Source organism: Hemicordylus capensis, chromosome 9 (genome assembly GCF_027244095.1).
Source record: "Hemicordylus capensis ecotype Gifberg chromosome 9, rHemCap1.1.pri, whole genome shotgun sequence".
Classification (NCBI taxonomy): domain Eukaryota; kingdom Metazoa; phylum Chordata; class Lepidosauria; order Squamata; family Cordylidae; genus Hemicordylus; species Hemicordylus capensis.
This window is the reverse complement of record NC_069665.1, coordinates 32,114,752-32,128,918: the sequence shown is the minus strand read 5'-3', so window position 1 is coordinate 32,128,918 and position 14,167 is coordinate 32,114,752. Positions and strand designations below refer to the sequence as shown.

The window sequence follows — 14,167 nt, the reverse complement described above, 5'->3', positions numbered from 1 at the left end:
AGCACTCCAGGGTCTCCGACAGAGAAGGTCTCTCCCAGCCCAGCCCTGAGATGCTGCCAGGGACTGGACCGGCCGGCCGGCTGCAGCAGCACCCGCAGGAGCCTCTTCCTGCCCCCACCAGGGACGGCTCCTGGGCTCTGGGGGCCTCGTGGCTTCCTTCTCGTGGAGCACTGGCTCCTGCCCCCCTGGGCCTCGGAAGCCCGGGAGTGGAGACGTCTTGTGGGCGGAGAGGCAGCCGCAGGAAGGAAGCCCCCGCAGAGATGCCCCTGGGCTCCACAGCTGGCAAAGGGACTTCGCTGGGTGGAGGGGGGGGGTTCCTCGCGTGGCCTCCTTAGCATGGCGTGCTGCCTGCCGCCACCCCCCGCCACCTTCAGCCGCCATGACAGTGACCCTCCTCCTGACTCGGTTTCATTCAGGCTTTGTCTGGCAGTTGCACATCCCCTCCCGCTGGGACGGTGCTGCCGGCATTTGGAACACACTTTATGGAAACCTTCCCGAAAGATGCTGCTGCTCAGAAAGGGAGCAAGCGATTCGTTTCGCATTGGCAGACTATCGCTGGCGGAGCATCCCGGGCTGATTTATGGCCCCCTGTCCGTTGAGAGGCACAGCACCCCATTCGGGAGTTGCGGCTGAGCTGGGCCTGGGATGGCTGGGCCCTGCTGCCTCTAGCCCCCGGGGCCCCCCAAGGCTGCTGCTACCCCGCCACAAGAGGACCCGCTCTCTTCTCCCGGGGTGGCTACGTTTGCTCAGGGTCCCACCCCCCACCCCCCGGGACTTCGCAGACCATGCCTGGAACTCGGCCTTGGAAGCAGCCCCCCCCCCCATCCCCTCGCTGGTTTTCACACTTGCAACATCTCCAAAGAATTCTCTTGGCCTCCAGTTGGCTGGTCGGATCCGTGTGTGGGTCTTTCATTTTGTATTGTTAGATTTATATACCGCCTTTCATTAAAAAACAATCCCAAGGCAGGATGGTTCTGGAGCTTTCTGGAACAATTCCCCTGTCACAGTGACGACAACGACGACGATGGTTGATTTTATATACCACCTGACCCCAAAGGCTCCAGGCGGTTCACAGCAGTTCACGGCGGTTGCTTCACAGTTGTTGGGGAAGCAAACTAAACTTGGAGAAACTGCTCAGAAATCTTCCGTGCTGCCTATTTCAACCATATGCCTTTAGCTCTAGGTTCGGAAAGGGAGATGCTTCCTCTGCCCGCCATCTTGGATTCTCCTTCTCCGCCCCTAGACATGTTCAGCAGCATCAGTGGGCCCTATAGGGAGCGGCCGGTTGTTTCCTCTTGGGACATGGGTCCCACGAGTGGGTTTTGTTCCTGCTCAGGGAACACCATGAAGCCCTTTGGCAAGATGTGCTGGTGGAAATGCCGCCTGTGGGTTCCAGAGATGCCTATGTGCAGAGCTCATGGTCTGGCCCTCGGCTTCAGGCTCCCTCCAGACCTCTGGAAAGAAATGCCGCAGGAAACAGCAAGGCATGCAGGGGAGAAACCGAGGCGGGAGCGCGAGCTGGGTCAGAGCTCAGCCGTTGTCCTGCTCACAAGTCACCCAGGAAGGAATGCCGCTGATGGCTTGCGACTCACTCCGGAGGGGTCTGGCTGGGGAAGGGCGTTCCCTCTCAGCCCCCAAGCCCCAGGGCGGACTGCCGCCATGCAAGTTGGCTGCTGCTGGGAGGGAGAAGAGCCCCCTGAAGGGTTTGTGCCTGGCTCTGGAGAGCAGCCCGGGCGGGGCGGGGCGGGGCGGGGCGGGGCGGGGGCTAGACAAACTGGAAAGGCCTTTTCTGTTTTCAAAGGCTTATGTTCTACAGGAAGAAAAAGCAGAACTCTGAAAAAAGCAGGATCTAAAAGGAACCAGGAGTGGAAATGACACATCATCGGGTCAGGCAAAATGCACGTGAGGAACACGCATGTCTCATGTCAAGCCTAAATGTGCCATTAAGGAGAAACATTTAGCTAGCTGCCGTCTCTCTCTCCCCCTCCCTCTCTGATGCCCCCCTGAGCGCCTGCGATTTATAGCTATCCGTCAATAATCAAGCCAATAGTGTGGATGAAACTGACGATCAGAGCAAGCACCTGAATGACGCAGAATTGGAGTCACTTTCACAGGATCCATTAAAGTAAATAATTCTACTGAAGACTCCATGACAGCACTTATTAGAGACACCTCAGAGCAAGACTCAAACTGTGAACAGAATGGAAATCCTCAACGAGCTCTCAAAATCAATTAAGAAAAGTTTGGAACAGCCTCCTCAGATTGGGCAGAGACGCACCTTTCTGCATTCAAAACAAGGACCAGAGCATCAGAACAGCCCTGCTGGATCAGGCCCAGGGAAGCCCATCCAGTCCAGCCTCCGGTCTCACTCAGTAGCCCACCAGATGCCACCGGGAAGCCCACAGGCAGGAGATGAAGGCCTGTCTCCTCTCCTCTGACGGCTACTCCCCTGCAACTGGTCTTGAGAGGCATCCTGCTTCTGAGGCTGGAGGTGGCCTATAGCCCTCAGTCTAGCAACCACTGATAGACCTGTCTATCCATCCAGGCCGCTGACTGTCACCACATCTTGTGGCAGAGAATTCCATAGGTTGATTTTATGTGCTGTGTGAAAAAGTACTTCCTTTTGTTGGTCCAAAATTTCTTGGCAATCAGTTTTATGGGATGATGCCTGGTTCTAGTGTTATGTCAGAGGGAGAATTTTTTCTCTCTATCCACTTTCTCCACACCATGCATGATTTTGTAGATCTCTATAATTTCTCCCTTCAGCCATCCTTTTTCTAAACTAAAAGCACCAGGACCTTTACTGTGAGTTTACTGGGAGGCTTTACTGTGAACTCAAAGTTGTCCCAAAAAAACAACACAGACAGGAGATTTTTTTAACCCCAGATATAAACTGGGCTACACTCTCACGTGCTGTGAAAAACCCGAATTGGCTCCCCAATAACTTGTAGGGACTTCGGGGTAAATCTAGCCGATAAATGAACAGACCGCCTCCATTCAAGAGGAGATGCGAGTTAAAGGGCTTTAAAAGCCCTGTGTGAAAAACATCCAGGTGTTGCAGCCTTGCCTCATAAGGAAGGTGCTCTAGGCCCCCGATCATCTTGGTTGCCCTCTTCTGAGCCTTCTCCAGTACAGAAATGTCCCTTTTGAGATGTGGTGACCAGAACTGTACACAGTACTCCAAATGTGCCCACACCATAGTTTTGTATAAGGGCATTACCATATCAGCAGTTTTATTTATAGCTATCTGTCAATAATCAACCCCTGCTTAACCCCTGCTCACTGGGCAAAGAGGCACCTTTTCACGTGGTGATTCTCTTTATTTAGCAGGGGGAGAGTAACTGGCCCCATCCACCCCCAGCACAGGACCTCCAGTGACTGTTGCTGGTGTCTCTCTTATGTTTCTTTTTAGATTGTGAGCCCTTTGGGGACAGGGAACCATCTTTCTTTCTTACTTACTTACTTATTTCTCTGTGTAAACCGCCCTGAGCCATTTTTGGAAGGGTGGTATAGAAACCGAGTAATAATAATGATGGTGGTGGTGGTGGTGATGCAAAAATATTGTGGGAATTCCAACTACAAACAGACAAACATCTGCCACACAATACGCCAGATATAACTGTAGCCGAGAAGAAGAAAAACAAGTTAAAATAATCAACATAGCAATACCAGGGGATAGCAGAATAGAAGAAAAAGAAATAGAAAAAATCACCAAATACAAAGTTCTACAAATTGAAATTGAAAGGCTGTGGCAGAAGACCAAAATAATCCCAGTAGTAATTGGCGCCCTAGGTGCAATCCCAAAACAACTTGAAGAGCAACCCAACACCATAGGGGCCACAGAAATTACCATCAGCCAATTACAAAAAGCAACTTTACTGGGAACAGCCTATATTCTGCGACGATATCTATAATAATAACAGCAACAACATTGATAATAAAATTCAGCCATCTCATGTCCTTGGGAAGGACTCGATGTTTGGATAAAACAAACCAGTCAATAACACTTGTTTGACTGTGTAAACAACAACATAATAATATTTTCAATCCCCTTCCTAATGATCCCAAGCATGGAATTGGCCTTTTTCAACAGCTGCCACATATTGAGTCAACACTTTCAACAAGCTGTCCACCATGACCCCAAGATCCCTCTCCTGGTCAGTCACTGACAGCAAAGCTCCCCATCAGTGTATATGTGAAGTTGGGGTTTTTTGTCCCACTGTGCATCACTTTACACTTGCCAACACTGAACTGCATTTGCCATTTTGTCACCCACTCACCCAGTTTGGAGAGATCCTTTTGGAGCTCCTCACAATCTGTTTTGGATTTCACTACCCGAAAGAGTTTGGTATCATCTGCCAATGTGGCCACCTTGCTGCTTACCCCTACTTCTAGACCATTTATGAATAAATTAAAAAGCACCGGTCCCAGTACAGATCCCTGGGGGACCCTACTTCTTGCTTCCCTCCATTGTGAAAACTCTCCATTGATTCCTACCCTCTTGTTTCCTTTCCTTTAACCAGTTAGCAATCCACAGATGAACCTATCTCATCATCATCATCATCATCATTTTACATTTTATATCCCGCTCTTCCTCCAAGGAGCCCAGAGCACTTTACTACATAATTAGGTTTCTCCTCACAACAACAACCCTGTGAAGTAGGTTAGGCTGAGAGAGAGTGACTGGCCCAGAGTCACCCAGCAAGTCTCATGGCTGAATGGGGATTTGAACTCGGGACTCCCTGGTCCTAGTCCAGCACTCTAACCATTACACCACGCTGGCTCTGCTTATCCCATGACTGCTACGTTTTCTCAGGCGTCTTTGATGAGGAACTTTTTCGAAAGCTTTTTGAAGTCCAGGTAGACGATGTCAACGGGGTTACCTTGATCCACACACCTGCTGGGGCCACTTCAAGTCTGGCAGGATGGAGCTGTGTGGGGAACCGTCCTTCTCCATGGGGAATGGTAAGGAGGGCTCCTTAGAGGTGCACACAGACTCTTCTAACGTAGCATCTCACAAGATACTCATGCAGTGTCAGGAAAACGGAGCCATTTTTGGAAGGCCGGTATATAAATTAAATAAATAACGAACAAATAACAAACGAAACCACTTTGCTACTTATAGCACACACCTCCAACAGTAACGGAGCTCCAGGCCTGGTTTGCAGGAGGCATGTAGGGCTGCCCTGGCCTGGGAACGTGGCCCTGTGGAGGCCACGGAGAAGTGCCCAGCCTTGAGCCTCCCTGCCTGGCCATGGACTGGGTCTCTCCCTCCCGGACGTCCTCTTCCAGTCTCTCCTTCTGCAGGAAGCTCCTGGTTCTGCTCCAGTCTGGCCTTATTCCTGCCTCAGGCTCCTGCCTGAGCCACTGCCCCCGCCCCCTGCAGGGTCCCCTCCACCTGGGGGCTTATGCCGGGCCTGAAATGCCTGAGACGTGCTGGGGAGACGGGCAAGCCCGCCTCGCGAGAGCCTTTCCTCCGCACTCTGGCAACGCCAAGCCATCGCCCCGGGCCCAGCGAGCCTCCCTGGCAAAGAACAGTGAGCCCGGTCCTGAGGAAAGCTCCTCGGAGACCCTGCCAGTGGCCTCTCTGTGGCCTCCTGCCGGCCCGGACCTGGAGCCCCTGGCAACATCGGAGCATCTCCCCACGCAGGAGAAAGGAACTCCCTCTAGGGCACAGGCTGCCCGGAGACCAGCCTTCCTGGGCTCCTCTCTGCAAAGCACCCACATCCTGAGAGGGCCCAGAAGCGAAGCCGATCAACAAACGAGCCGAATGAAGGCAGGTGGAGGGCAGGTTTCGGAGAACCAGGGTCCCCCAAACACACACACACACACCCCACACACACCCCACTGCTGCTTTGCCCATCACGGGGGAAGCATCTCTTTCGCTCCAGCAGGAAGGATGGTGGGAGGAGGCAGCAGGCCAGGGGCTCCCCGAAGGCCTCCTGGAATCTGCAGCAACTCCCTGAAGGCGGGCAAAGCCCCCTCCTCTCCCTCCCCCTCGCGTGAAGTCCACTTGGGCCTGAGGAGGAGCAGCCAGGTCTCCCCCCCCCCCACCTGCCCCCAGAGCGCTGCCAACAGGGAGTTCCTCCTCCCCTGCTCCAAACAGGGCTCTCCAAGGCGAAAGGCGGAACCAAAGCACAAGAGGGGGGTTCTCCAAGGGAGAGGAGGGAGAGGAGCAACGGCAGCGGGCGGAACGGGCGGCTGGGGCCCAGGGCGGCAAGGGGAGGCGCTTGACCCACCTGGAGAGCAAGAGAGGCCTCCGGGACCATCTTGGCCCATCAGGCGAGGGCTGCGGCAGGCAGGGAAATCCAGAGGGGCGCATTGGGCTGGAGAGGGAGGCTCGTCCACCTTACAGCGAAGCCGCTCGGGAAGCGCTCCGAACCTTCCCACGTTTCGCCTTGTCACACGGTGGAGATTGGCTGCTGGATTGCTGGTGGGGCGGGAGAGCCAGGCTGGACAACGGTGGGCTGGTGGGGAGAAGCAGCTGTGTGTGTGTGGGGGGGGCGGCAGGGAGGAAGGGCCAGGATTTTCTTTCCTATCTTCTTCCTTCCTTCCTTCCTTCCTTTTGAACGGTGTATACGGAATGGAGGAAACAGTTGATACCTTGAGGGTCATGTGAGGGAGCCCCTGGCAAAGATATATGCGAGACAACAGAAACAGAGGGAGGGAGGGAGAGTGGGAGGGGGGGAGGCAAAACCGTTCTATTATTCGGGACATTGGTGATGCACACAGAGGCAGTTGGAAGATTAAATTAAGTATTATATCTGCTGACCCAATTGCCATGGTTACCGGACAGCGGAAAATATTAATCAAGCCAAGTCTTTTCTGCTGAACATACTGGTGGAGAAGTGCGGGGGGCGGGGGGGGGGAGAATGCCAAATATAAATATCCATGCCTATCTAGGTGTTGCGCCATCACACAAATGCAGACCGCCGCTGAGGCAGCCACCTGATCTTGTCAAGATAAAATTAACATTTTAAAAGATGATTATTTTTCCGAGCAGAAGAGCTGCTGTCACCACAGAGTGCGTGGCTTGGAGGGCAGCAAGGATGCAGCAGCAGCAGCAGCAGCAGCAACACGGCCCTTTCCCTCCGGCGGCTTCTAAAACCAGCCCCAGCACCTCTGCAACCCTGAACGCTGACAGTGGGCAGATTGCAAAGCTGGAGGCATCTCCGAGGCCCCCTCCGAGGCCCGCGCCGGAGACTTCGCAGGGGAGGGCAGCGCGCAAGAAGCTGAAGGTGGCACAGGCCAACCAGGAGCACGGCTGGGGGAGGCCCCTCCATGATGCGGCCAGCCCCTCCGGGCAGGAGGGCACCCCTGCAAGCCCCCCTGAACACCCTCACAGGGTGGAGGCGGAGCCAGCACCCACACTCCCCCACAAGGCAGTGGGACCTCGTGGCAGCCTCACCTCTGCTGTGCCACTCCCACACTCCGTCCAGATGAGCCTCCCTCCCAGAAGAGTCAACCCAGGTCCCTCCATGCTACGTCCAGGTGAAGATCCGTCAGCTGTAATAATGACTCACTGAAGTCAGGGAGAGTTCAGCCGCCAGCTCAGCAGAGTCCGGACTGCACCCAGCTGCAGCCGCGTTACAGAGGAGCCACCTGATGGAGAACCTTTCAAAATGGGAGCGGGGAGGTTGAACTGGCCAGATGGGCTTGGTGGAAGGGAGGCACCGTTTTGTTGCAGCAGAGACTGGCCAGCAGGTGGCGCTGTAGCCTTAACCCAAGGGGAACAGAAGCTTGTTCCTGATTGGCTGACTCGTATCATTTAGCTTCCTGGGTCACTAGAAAGAGGCCAGGCAGCTTCCCAAGAGCTGCCATCTTTTCCACATGTTCTGCTTCCTCCAAAATCATGCCCTCTCTTCTGGGGTGGAACCTTCCAGCTTATGCAATGGGCCACTGCTGCACCCGCACTCAAGTATTCAAGTATTTAATGCAATGCTACATTAGCAAGCAACGCTTTCCCCCATGGCCAAGATTCTTCTGGAATTCTGCTCATAAGTAAGTTTCGTTCAGCAAAAGTCCATGGCAACTTCAAGTAAAAGTTTATTGCTACAATAAAAACGGGGCTTGACCAGTTGGGAACCCGGGTTATTGCTTTCTATTCATCTCAGCTGGGGATTCGTGAGTAATTGCCCTAGGCAGAGCCTCTCTGAATTGCTCCTTGTCAGTTTCTTTTCCTATGGGGGAGGGAAGCTTAAGTTACAAGCTTCTTTCTTTCTTTCTTTCTTTCTTTCTTTCTTTCTTTCTTTCTTTCTTTCTTTCTTTCATAGAAAAACAGCACTCTTTCACTATTTAAAAAAATAAGCATAGGAAAGCAGTCATGAAAGACTCCCTCTATGGGAACAGAAATTAACACGGTGCAATTCACTGAGTGGCTATTCAAGGAGCAATTATTCATTAATCCTCCAGCTGGGATCAATAGGAAGCAATAAAATGAGCAGAGCCTGCAAGGAGGAAGTGTTTAATTTAGATGTGTAAGAGCCCAGAAAAACCTTACAGGAGCTTTGTCTGTCCACACTGGACAGACTGGTGCTGCAATTGCATTTTACTGTCCAAAACATGGCCACAAATCAGGCCTGAAGAGCACAGAACGGCAATGCAAAACACACAAGAATGCAATGACTTGACAGCAATGTCATCTGAATGCTTTGTAAAAAGCGAGTACACAAAGGTTAACACTTCCAGAGGAAAGGACCTGTGTGGTGTGGATGCAGCCCGTGACTGAGGGACAGGTCTGCAAGACCAGGCTGACTCTGCAGGCAGGACCCCCTGCAAGATCCACCCAAACAAGCATTCTGCCCCCCAAGAGCCACCCGGCAGATGCCTCTGGAAAGCTCCCGAGCAGGGGTGGGAAGCAACTTTTAAAGATGGCTCTTCTTGTGGGCTTTTCTTTTCTACAGTCTCTGATCAGTTGCATTCAAGCCGATGCGATTCCAGATGGAGGAGAATTTCTGCCACCTTCCGTGTTTTTAACAGCAGCTGCCGCCACACAGCAACCACTGCAAATATAGTTGTGACTCGTGTGTGGACATAACGTTTTTGTCCCAAAGCACACTTAATAACCAAAAACAAACAGACCAGAAAGAGAGCCACGGTTGTCCTTTTAAAATATCTTCAACAAATACCCACCAGTGGAAATGTGCAAAATGCAACTCACTTGGCTTCGTCAAAAGTAAATGCGGCCCCAATAGGTTGTTAAGAGGTTAGGGGTCTCACACAACGGGCGGGTGTGACAACACGGACCTCTGATTTATTGTCAAAAGGCCCTTCTCGGGAACATCTCCAGAACTAGGAGAACAAAGGGAAGGAAGCCAAAGATGGCTGAAAAACAGACTGTGGGGCCATAATGCCAATCTGCTGTCCAAAGAGCAAGTTCTCTCTGTCAATTCAGCACTGGAAGTCAGTGGGCATCCTCCGGTGCAGTGCTACTCACACTCCCGCCCATCATGCACCTCATGGCTACTGATGCGGAGGTAACCCATTCCGGTTGGGAAGGAGAGAGCGCTAGCACTGTGCGGACACGCTACTTCTGCATGGCAAATCGCGCCCCCCCCCCATTTCTTCCCTGACTCAAGGGAAACACCGGCTGCTTGTCAGCTCAGGAGACGGGGCCTCTCCCACTGGCCGGCCCTTTGTTGACCGCTAGCTCTCCTAGCGCCCAAATGGCCGCCACGCACTGGAGGGAGTGCGGGGCTCTGGGCCGGCCCTTTGACCGCTCCTGGCTGTGCCGCCTCCTGCTCTGGCCTCTACAGCGCCCTCCTTTCCCCCCAAGCCTGAGACGGGCCTTGAATCCACGGGCCCCTGGCTGGCCATTCCCTGCTTGTCTGCTCGGGTCCCAATCCTGCCCAGGCTCCCCGCCTCAGAGCAGGCGTGTCTGCTCACGCTCAGAGGCCTCCTCCCCACAGACCCTCCAGCCTCAGCCCAACACAGGCCACCGATCCGCCGTCCGTCCGGTCCGTGATCCTTTGCTGGCTGGAAAATGATTATCCCCACAATGGCTCAGGGCAGCTGTGTCATATAAATTGTCAGCAATGACCATAAGCACTCAGAGAAACAATTTAATTCTTCACTCCCGCCACCGTGGGCTGATATATTCTTTCAAGGTCATTACCCAAGGCTAGGAGGGTCGCATGATAAACGAGTGACGGGCCCCGGAGGGAGAGTCTGCCTGAGCGGGCCGCACATTCATTAGACAGACGCACTCGTGAGCAGGAGGGGCGGGGCTCGGAGGGGCGGGGCTGGAGCCCCCAGGCCCTGCCCCCCCTGCAGCTGACCTCCCCCTCCCCCTGGCTGGACCAGAGCTTCCCTTTGAAGAGGACCCGTTGCTGGGGGGAAGCTGTCCAGTGGCCAGGACACGCCCTGTGCCCCCCCAGCCCCGCCCTGGGTCTGCTAGGACTCTTGCTTGCCCCCCACTCTGCTGCTGGGTGGTGCCCAGAGGGGCTCCTCGTGTTTCAGGACGCAAGAAGCAGAGTCTGCCCAAGGCCTACGGGGGAGGGCTGCCAGGGGGTCTTTCCGAAAGGTCCTTTCCTCCGAGGAGGCCACCAAAGCCAAGTCCTCTCTCAGCTCCTCAGAGGGGCCAGGCTGAAGCCACATTGGCTGGCCCTTCCCAGGCAGAGGAGCACGAGCACCATGCCCTCCGGGAACACGCGCCGTGGGGCTGCCTCATCTGTCCACATTCCTCATGTGCTGACCTGCTAAGGAGGCATCTGAAGCCACAGGCAGCGTTGCCAGCACTGAGCATCACCTCTAATGCCCCACACCCACCCGTGGGGCCGGTTTGCACATCTGGGTGCCGGCCATGCAGAGGGGAATAACCCAGGGATGAGAAACCCATCCATGTTTGTCCACGTGTGAACCGGCTCACTGAGGCTCAGAGGAGCACTGCCTAGCTCCTGTTGTGAGGAGAAACTTAAGCATGGAGTACACCGCTCGGGGCTCCTCGGAGGAAGAGCGGGATATAAAATGTTAATAATAATAATAATAATAATAATAATAATAATAATAGCGTGGAAGGAGCCATCGGCCCCTTGAACCTAGCGTGCTCAATGCCGCTGTGGGGGGGGGGAAGGTGTCTGGAGAGCAGTGCTTTCCCGGTGCCCCCAGTTCGGGGTGCTCTTGCCGACAGGCAGGAAGTCTGATGACAGATGCACCGACCCGGGTGGGGAAAGCTCCATGTTGGCGCTGAAGAGCCAGCCAGCTGTGTTTGGCTGGGGGAGAAAGGGACCACCAGCACCACCAGCACCCCGAGGCGCGTGATCAACAGGACGAGCAAAGGGGGCTGGGAGGGGGCCGGATCCCTGGCTCTGCTGGCCACTTCCAGGGCAGCTCCTCCCTCCTGGATGGATCTGGGATCCAGCCCTGCATGCTCCTTCACTTGCCTTGCCTGGGCCCCGGCACCCGCCTGCAAACCCTTGGCCGGCCGGCCCCATCCAAGGCACCAGGGCCGGCAGCCGGGGAAGGCCATATTTGGCGTGTGCCTGTGTGGGCGCCTCGAAGAGGACGGCACTCTCGCTTCATGCCGCAAAACCGGCATTGCTGGGAAGAGAAAGAAAGCCCCAGAGCCCTGGCCCTCTCCCCCCACATCTGCGCCCCCCCCCCGGTCTGCCTTCATTTCTTCATAGAGCCTCCAGTCTTATGGGGCTGTTTATCACCTAAGGCAACGTCCGTCCTCCCCCACCTGCTTCCCCCTCCGTTAAATCTGTAAACCACGAGGCAGCAGCGTGGAAGCAGCGCTTGGGGTCAACATATCAAAAGCAGGAGCCGTCTCCAGTTTCCTCCATAACAGGGGCCATCAAAGGAGGCCGCGGCCGAGGCAGCATCTCTGACCTGAGGTGATGCTGGGAGGGGGAGCCCGGCCTGCTGCTTGCCCCCAGCCATGTGGAGGGGGGCGGGAGCAGCTGCAACCCCGGCAGGTCTCCCTAGCAGGAGGGGCAGCTTGGACGAGGTGGCGCCCCCGAGAGAGAGAGGCCGCAAGGAGGGCCTTGGAAACTCTGCCTCCCGCACCGGCCACGGAAGGCCACCTGCCTCACCCCACAGGGGGAAACCCAGCACCCTCTTCCAAGGCCAGCGTGCCCTCAAGCCCCGCCTGGACAAGAAGCAGGACGAGGTGGCTTCCGGCCAGCCAGGCCTTTGGGGGCCAGAGCACCTCCGCCCCTCTTGGCCAGCGCAGGCCGCAGAAAGGCAGGTGGCCCGTCGCCCGCCCCAGTTCCAGGGCGGAGCCAGCATGCCCTGTGCGTCCCCAGGAATCCCGGCAACTCCCCCCCACACACACACACACACTCTGGCCCGCCCTGCCACCTGGTGACCCAGCACACCTTGAAAACAGGGCAATCCTAGCGAGTGGCCGCTGACTGCCTTTATTTCAGACCTTCGTCTCTCACCTTGCAGCCTTAAGATCGTTTCAGGTTAGAACCATCCAGTGCTGGCCTTTTATATGGGATGCTTGGAAAACAGGACGTGTGGCATCGCCTGAGTTCTCTGCGGCCAGTGGGGGAGGGCAAGCACTTCCGCCCTCCCTTGCCACCACGGTGGGCCGTTGGGCAGCCAGGCGCCCCGAGCACCCACCAGCCGCTCTGGCGCGCCGACACTCCTCCTCTCTTCCTGCTGGGCAAGTCTCGCCTCAGACGAGTCCTTGGAAGGCCACTGCGAGGGGCCAGAAGCTCCCGTCGCCCCCAGCGCAGCCACACGGATTGGCTCGGTCTGGGCCTTGTGTTATGTGGGTCGTCGTCACTTCCACAGCGACCACAGATGTGGGCCCCGCAAAACACATGCGCCTCACATATAGGCCTCGTGTGAGGAGCAGCATGGCCCCCATTTCACTGGCCCATCAAAGGTGCACCAACATGCATCATGCCAAGACACAAGATGGCGGCTCAGCAGCCCGGCAGGGACCATTTTCAGACGCCAGCAACGCTCGCTTCTCTCAGACGACAGGCAGAGGCTGCCATCTTGAACGATGCCTTCTCCATGGCTCCCCCCCCCCGAATCAGCACCCCACAGACCAGCCTTCCCTCCCCCAATAAAGGGGAAGGTCCCAGCCTCCCTCCCTCCGCCTCCAGGCAGATATGGCAGCCTCCGAGGACTTCAGCCGGCAGCGCGCAACTCACGAGGGGTGGCTGAATCCGCCCCACCTCACATCCGAACTGCCTGTATATTTATAGGCACCCTCGTCTTGCCTCTCCAGGTCCACACACTCGTGCCTGCGGACAGAGAGGCAGGAGAGCGCCCCCCGTTTCTGTGGCTATGCCTGCTTGTCTCCCCGATGAAAATACACAGCACAGTTACTGCAGCTACACATGTAAATATCGCGCTAATCCCATTTGTTTGGCAGACCATAGAAAGGCTAAGAAATGAAAAATGCACTCACACGCCCTCTGACACCCTGGCCAAGTACATGCGCGGGAGCTGGCTCCGGACTCCCTCTCCTCCCTCTTGGCTGCTAAGAAGACACTTAGATGGCTCTCACAGTCTGCCTGTGTGAGCCACATACATGAGTGGGAATATGCCTGCTCCGGTTTCGCTGCTGCTGCTGCTGCTGCTGCTGCCGCCGCTGCCGCCTCTCCCTCTGCCTCCCCCCCCCCACCCGCCGCCAGCCAGCCCATCTCTCTTGTTCCCATGTTCAGTGGTTATTTTAGCTTAATGTGATGACATCACGCGGCTCTCTTCATTAGGCAGAGCCCTTGCTGTGCGCGCGGCTTCCCTGATCACTTCCAAACAGTGGGATTTAGGGAGCTCGGAGCTTTAATGCCGATCCGTCTCAGGCGGGACGCTCGGCTTCGGGGCAGGCAGCAGGTCGCTCTCGCTGCTCAAGGTGTGCGCCGGAACGCCGTTGGGCCAGGGAGGGCGACAGCTCCGGCGTGGCCATCTGTGTGTGTGTGTGTGTGTGTGTGCTGGGGTGGGGTGGGAGGAAGAGACGGGGGGGCCTTGATGAAGCCTGTTCATTTGTGTACAGCAGACCGGACTGGCGGCACCCCCCTCCCGACACACACACACACACACACACACACACCTGCTCCTACGCCTTGAATTGGAGGGGTTTGTGCCACCTCTGAATGAGGCGGTGCTCAGCGGGCCCTCCGAGGGGGCAGTGGGGGGTGGGGGGGCAGCTCATTTTTCCGCATCACAGCCATGAAAAGAGACATAGGAGAGCGGACTGACTTGGGTG

At 55.9% G+C, this 14,167-nt stretch overlaps 1 protein-coding gene across 1 annotated transcript in view; it reads right to left on the bottom strand.

The window, feature by feature from the left end:
* ZFHX3 (zinc finger homeobox 3) overlaps positions 1 to 13,476 on the bottom strand; it is a 236,480-nt gene extending 223,004 nt beyond the window's left edge. Inside the window, exon 1 of the mRNA XM_053271179.1 lies at positions 13,370 to 13,476. The gene's annotated coding sequence lies outside the window, so the exon portion shown is untranslated. The remainder of the gene's footprint in view (positions 1 to 13,369) is intronic.
* Positions 13,477 to 14,167: the final 691 nt, after the last annotated feature.